This window comes from Pongo abelii, chromosome 9 (genome assembly GCF_028885655.2).
Source record: "Pongo abelii isolate AG06213 chromosome 9, NHGRI_mPonAbe1-v2.0_pri, whole genome shotgun sequence".
Lineage (NCBI taxonomy): Eukaryota > Metazoa > Chordata > Mammalia > Primates > Hominidae > Pongo > Pongo abelii.
The window spans coordinates 85,286,992-85,294,441 of NC_071994.2; the positions used below are offsets into that span (position 1 = coordinate 85,286,992).

Genomic DNA, 7,450 nt, shown 5'->3' on the forward strand with positions numbered 1-7,450 from the left:
GGAAACTGACATCCCTATAGGTCCTATAGTTAGTAAGAGGTACAGCCCATACAATTAGGTACCAGTGTCCATGCTCATAACCAACCACATCATATTGTTCTCACTCATGTCTTGCACAGAGTAGGAACTCAATAAATACTTTCAAATATCTCCTCTAATTTCTTTTTCCAAAGCAAAGAATAACCACCACACATCCCAGAAAAGCACATCTTAACCTAGTCTTTGATAAAAACAGTTGGCTGCTTTGCACAGTCTGAAACTCAGATACAGTTTGGTGCAAAGAAAACAGGGAAAAAGGCCGGGTGCGGCGGCTCACACCTGTAATCCCAGCACTTTGGGAGGCCGAGGCAGGCAGATCACGAGGTCAGGAGATCGAGACCATCCTAGCTAACACGGTGAAACCCCGTCTCTACTAAAAGTACAAAAAATTAGCCAGGCGTGGTGGCAGATGCCTGTAGACCCAGCTACTTGGGAGGCTGAGGGAGGAGAATGGTGTGAACCCGGGAGGCAGAGCTTGCAGTGAGCTGAGATTGTGCCACTGCACTCCAGCCTGGGTGACACAGAGAGACTCTGACTCAAAAACAAAGAAATTTGGAAGGGCCAGGAGCGGTGGCTCACGCCTGTAATTCCAGCACTTTGGGAGAGCGAGGCAGGTGGATCATTTGAGGTCAGGAGTTCGAGACCAGCCTGACCAACATGGTGAAACCCCGTCTCTACTAAAAATACAAAAATTAGCTGGGCATGGTGGCACATTCCTGTAATCCCAGCTACTTGGGAGGCTGAAGCAGGAGAATCGCTTGAACCTGGGAGGTGGAGGTTGCGGTGAGCTGAGATTGCCCCATTGCACTCCAGCCTGGGCAACAAGAGTGAAACCACGTTTCAAAAAAAAAAAAAAAAAAATTTGGAAGCTCTCTGTGTTCTCAACCAACAATCAGGGGTGTAACTCTGGCAATAACAGTTTCTCTTAGAACATTTAGAGTAAGTCTTCAGGGCAACAAGTTAGTAGCTCTGATTTGAGGATATGATAATGGGCAGAAAACATTTTGTTCCAGCCAGTCTGTGGCTCTATCCATCAAAATTAATGATACCAAAACACTTTGAAGATAAAAAGATGAATTGTAAAAGCCCTGGACCTCAACTGTATTTAACCCTGTTTCAGTATTACTAACATTTCATCCTGCTGGTTAGGTTTTACAATGAGTGTCCCGTTAGGACATTCGAGAATGTGGCTAGGAATATTGTTGACACCACTGATGTTGGTGCTCCTTATTCAAACCATTACGGACACTAACTTTTCTTAAAGTAAAGAAAGGTTTCACCATGTTACTCAGGCTGACCTCAAACTCAGGGCCTCAAGCGATTCTCCTGCCTTGACCTCCCAAAATTCTGAGATCATAGGTGTGACTACCATACCCGGCCATGAAATTATTTATTTATGTATTTATTTATTGAGATAGAGTCTCACTCTGTCACCCAGGCTGGAATGCAGTGGCCCGATCTCAGCTCACTACAACCTCCGCCTTCCTGGTTCAAGTGATTCTAGTGCCTCAGACACCCAAGTAGCTGGGATTCCAGGGATGCGCTACCCAACCCGGCTAATTTTTGTATTTTTAGTAGAGACAGGGTTTCACCATGTTGGTCAGGCTAGTCTTGAACTCCTGGCCTCAAGTGATCTGCTCACCTCAGCCTCCCAAAATGCTGGGATTACAGGTGTGAGCCATCATGCCCAGCCGAATTTATATTTTTAAAGAGAACCTACATGCTATCCAAAAACAAACCCAGAATGATTCCATCTTAAGGCATATTTTAAATGAGTAAATTATCCAGTTCTAAGATGAAGATCAAGTTTATAGCAAGATAACAAATGGATTCTGAACGCTTATTAATGTGGATATCATCTATTTAGACTTAGAGATAATTTTGACAGGGTTCTGGGTAAGTATGCTTTGGCTTAGCAAACATTTCTTCTAAATATTAAGTCATAACATGGGGTTCCTGGACATTTAAGGGATCTGTAGAAGTGGTAAAGGAGGTTTCAGAACAAACTTCAACCTCAAATGGGGCTGTACAGGCTAAGTCACGTGTTAACTTAGGGGCTGTGGTGATCAACTCAGAGTGACAGATTAGCTCTGATGGGCACTCACAAATGTTCTTGACTATTTAAAAAACAATGAAACAATTATGAATTAATATAGCTTTGCTGACAATACTTTTCAAAATTTGGGATCCATGATGGGAAGGATAGGGTCTATGTGTACCAAAAAATGTACTTGATGGTGAAATATTTGTAAATCACTTTCCCAGAGTATAAATTAATAAAATTTTAAGACCATAGAGGAACATTTAAAATACAGTATGGTTTTGGGAGTGATGTCAGCTAGATGGCAGAATAGGAGTTTTTAGTGCCTGTCTCCTTGCAGAAACACTAATTTAAATAGCTATCTACATGCAAAAATACTTTCATAAGAGCTAAGGAATTCAGGTAAGAGATGACAGTATGTAGGTGGAACACAGAAATAAGAAAAGATGCATTAAAGAGGGTAGGAAGGATAGTTTTACATTACCCACATTATCTGTCTTCCAAGCCTTCTGAGGGAGGAAGAGGAGTGAACACCCATTTCATCATGAACCACAGCACGAGGCCCTCCCCATTGAACCCTTGTGGCTGGCTGGTCCCTATGGATCCAGACTCTAGGCCATCCCCTGCATCTGTAGGCTCCAGGCAAGACCCCACATCCCAAAGACCCAAGCTCACCCAGGACCAGGCTGGCCCCCACATCCCCAGGCTTTAGGCTGGCCCCCACAGACTAAGCCTCCAGACCAGCCCCACGGACCCAGGCTCCAGGACTGTCCCAATGCCATGCCACCAGCCCCCATGGCCCTAGCCACCAGGCTGGCACCTGTGGCCCCAAGTTCCAGCAGACCCAGGCTCTGGGATCACTCCCATGGACCACCCCCATGGACCCAAGACCCAGACCCAGCTCTGCAGACTCAGGTTCCAGACCTGTCCCAGCACCAGGCTAGCGCTTGTAGACCAGGCCCACCTTGAGAACCCAGACACCAGGCCTGCCCTAGCACCAGCACACTCCCCAGCAGACTCAGGCTCAAGACCCATCCCAGGGCCAGGTTAACTCCAGTGGACCCAGGCTTCCTGTCAGCCCCTGTGGACACAGGCTGTAGGCCTATTCCTGCAGACTCAGGCTCCAGGCCCTCTCCAGCAGACCCAGTCACCAAGACCACACCAGTGAACCCCAGTGCCAGGCCATCTCCATGGACTCAAGATTAAGGACTGTACCCACAGACCCGGGTTGCAGACTCACCTCTGCAGACCCAGACACCAGATCAGCCCATCTGAGGACTTCAGAAGTAAGCTTTGAACTCATCAGATGGTCCTTCCAGAATCACAAAATAATAATCAGGGAAACATGACACCACCAAAGGTAGAAAAAATTAAAGCACTAATAACTGACCTTAAAAAATTGAGATACACGGCCAGGCATGGTGGCTCATGCCTGTAATCATAGCACTATGGGAGGCTGAGGCAGGCGGATCGTCTGAGGTCAGGAGTTCGAGACCAGCCTGGCCAAGATGGTAGTAGAGATGGTGAAGCCCCGTCTCTACTAAAAACACAAAAGTTAGCTAGGCATGGTGGGGGGTGCCTGTAATCCCAGCTACTTAGGAGGCTGAGGCAGGAGAATTCCTTGAAGCCGGGAGGCAGAGGTTGCAGTGAGCCCAGATCACGCCACTGCACTCCAGCCTGGGTGACAAAAGCAAGATTCCATATCAAAATATAAAAGTAAAAATAAATAAAAAATAAATTGGGATACGCAAACTTCACGAATTTGTATATCAAAATAATTTGTAATTATTTGAAAATTTGTAAGAATTCAAAATAATCATCTTAAAGAAACTCAAGGAGCTATAAGAGAACACAGATAACTAAATGATTATTAGGAAAACAATTCATGAACAAAATGAGTTCAACTAAGGGAGATCTTCACCAAGACACATTTTGGTCAAATTCTCAAAAGTCAAAGACAGAAGCCAGGCAGGGTAGCTCACACCTGTAATCTCAGCACTTTGTGAGGCTGAAGCCTTTATCTCATACCGTATACAAAAGGCAACTCAAAACCAGACCAGGCGCGGTGGTTCATGCCTGTAATCCCAATACTTTGGGAGGCCGAGGCAGGCAGATCATTTGAGGTCAGGAGTTCGAGACCAGCCTGGCCAACATGGTGAAATCTTGTCTCTACCAAAATATAAAAATTAGCCAGATGTGGTGGCACACACTTGTAATCCCACCTATTCCTCATTGCAGTGAGCGGAGATAGTGCCACTGCACTCCAGCCTGGGTGACAAAGCCAGACCCTGTCTTAAAAAATAAAATAAAATAGGCCAGGCATGGTGGCTCATGCCTGTAATCCCAGCACTTTGGGAGGCCAAGGCAGGCAGATCACCTGAGGTCGGGAGTTCAAGACCAGCCTGACCAACATGGGGAAACCCCATCTCTACTAAAAACAAAAACAAAAAACAAAAGCAAAACCAACCAAAAAAACCTTTTATCAGATAAATACAATTGCATCAAACTATACAGCACAAATTATACTGCCCACCAAAGAAAATGATCAACAGAGTGAAGAGACAACCTACAGAATGGCAGAAGATATTTTCAAACCATTTATCTGATAAAAGGTTTTTTTTTTTTTTTTTTTTTTCTGAGACAGAGTAGTCTCATTCTGTCACCCAGGCTGGAAAAAAAAATTATATATATATATATATATACAAATTGGTATAGCCATTGTAGAAGAAAAGCGTGAAATTTCCCCAAAAAATTAAAAATAGAGCTACCATATGATTCAGCAATCTCACTTTTGGATATACATCCAAAGGAAATGAAATCAGTATGTTGAAAAGATATGTATATACATGTTCATTGCAGTGTTATTTTCAATAGCCAATATATGGAATCAACTTTCGTGTCCATCAACAGAGGGACAAAGAATGAGTAAAGAAAATGTGGTATACATAATGGAATATTACTCACTCCTCAAAATGAAGGAAGTCTTGTCATGTTCAAGAACATGGATTAACCTGGAGGACATTATGCTAAGTGAAATAAGTCAGGCACAAAAGGCAAATACTGCAAGATCTCATTTTTATGGGGAGTTGAAAAAGTTTAAATTCATAGAAGGAGAGAGGAGAATGCTGGTGGTGAGAGAAGTGGGAAAATGTTCATCAAAGTGAACAAAATTTCAGTTACACAGGATGAATAAGGTCTGGATTAATAAGTCCAGCATAATAACTATCGTTAATAATATTGTATCGTGTGCATGAAACTTACTAAAAGAGTATATCTTAAATTTTCTTAGCACCAAAAACAAAATTGTAACAATGCAAGATGATGAACACATTAATTAGCTTAATTGTGGCAATCATTTCATAGTGTATATACATATCAAAACAACTTATATCACATTGTATAATATTAATATACACAATATTTATTTATTTATTTATTTTTGGAGATGGATTTTCACTCTGTTGCCCAGGTTGGAGTGCAGTGGTATGATCTCAGCTCACTGCAACCTCTGCCTCCCAGGTTCAAGCAATTCTTGTGCCTCAGCCTCCCGAGTAGCTGGGACTACAGGCATATGCCACCACCCTTGGCTAATTTTTTGTGTTTTAGTAGAGATGGGGTTTCATCATGTTAGCCAGGCTGGTCTCAAACTCCTGACCTCAAGTGATCTGCCCACCTCAGCCTCCTCAAGTTCTGGGATTACAGGTGTGAACCACCACGCCCAGCCTAATATATACAATTTGTATTTGTCAGTTATACCTCCATAAAGAGAAAAAAAAAAGTAGCAGAAAGAAAAATACAATAACATTTACGTGATTTTATGTATATTATTCAAAATTGGATGGAAGTAACGGAAATGGAAAAAACATAGGCCAACATAAGGTCCCCAGAATGGCAGGCACAAGTTTGGTGGCTGGAGAGGTTGTGGTGGAGGTGTTGCCATATTTTGATCAAGGTTATGAAGCCCCTGGTGTGTGGAAAGCTGCTGAGGTGCTGATGGAAGAGCAAACTCACCTACTAAGAGCTACCTGAGCTGCGTAACAGCCCCGGATTATTCTGCATTTGAAATTCTAGAGAGCATTTAACCCAGAGAAGAATTAGGGGGAGGATAATGAGAAATGAATTTGCAAGACTGGCTGCTCGACAACCAATTGAATTGCTCAGTATGAAATGATATGAGCTTCCAGCCCCTTTCTCCCATCAAAAAAATGACACTGCTGCATGGTAAGAATGTGTAAACAATTTTATTGCCTAGTTAAAGCAGTGAGCAGTTAGAATTGAGAATCTGAAACTAATGTCATAGCATGGATATAATGCCTAGAAAGTTTACAGTGAAAATCTAGTTTGTATGATTGAACACTCACAGAAAGAACTTCAGAAGGTAAGAAAACATATTCAAGAGTTTAACGGGCAGAGAAAGAACAGGCAACTTGCTGGATCTAAATTGAGAGAAATGGAGTCAAATTGGGTATCCCTGGTCAGTAAGAATTATGAGATTGAACAGACTATTGTTCAACTAGAAAATGAAATCTATGTGGCCGGTTGCGGTGGCTCACGCCTGTAATCCCAGCACTTTGGGAGGTTGAGGCAGGTGGATCACGAGGTCAGGAGTTCAAGACCAGCCTGGCCAACATGGTGAAAGCCCGTCTCTACTAAAAATACAAAAAATTAACCGGGCGAGGTGGCGGATGCCTGTAATCCCAGCTACTCGGAAGGCTGAGGCAGAGAATTGCTTGAACCCAGGAGGTGGAGGTTGCAGTGAGCCGAGACTGCGCCACTGCACTCCAGCCTGGGCGACAGAGCGACAGAGCAAGACTCCATCTCAAAAAAAAAAAAAAGAAAAGAAAATGAAATCTATCAAATTAAGGATCAATATGGAGAAGCAAACAAAACATCCCATGAGACATCTGAAAAGACAATTTTATAGGTCAAAGAAAAGTTTGGCTTTCACAGAAGGGATGTGAACTTTCAATGAACTATGAAGGACAATAGCATCTTCCAGAAACCATTGATATTTAAATGTTTAGAAATCATAGACTGTGTGGGCCGGGTGCAGTGGCTCACGTCTGTAATTCCAGCACTTTGGGAGGCCAAGGCGGGTGGATCACGAGGTCAGGAGATCGAGATCATTCTGGCTAACGAGACCATCTTGGCTAACATGGTGAAACCCCGTCTCTACTAAAAATACAAAAAATTAGTCGGGCGCAGTGGCGGGCGCCTGTAGTTCCAGCTACTCAGGAGGCTGAGGCAGGAGAATGGCGTGAACCCGGGAGGCCGAGCTTGCAGTGAGCCAAGATCGCACCACTGCACTCCAGCACTCTAGCCTGGGCGACAGAGCGAGACTCCATCTCAAAAAAAAAAAAAAAAAAAAAA

General features: G+C 43.4%; 1 pseudogene; it reads left to right on the top strand.

The window, feature by feature from the left end:
* Positions 1-5,968: 5,968 nt before the first annotated feature.
* LOC100434188 (pre-mRNA-splicing factor SPF27-like) lies at positions 5,969-7,004 on the top strand (annotated as a pseudogene).
* Positions 7,005-7,450: the final 446 nt, after the last annotated feature.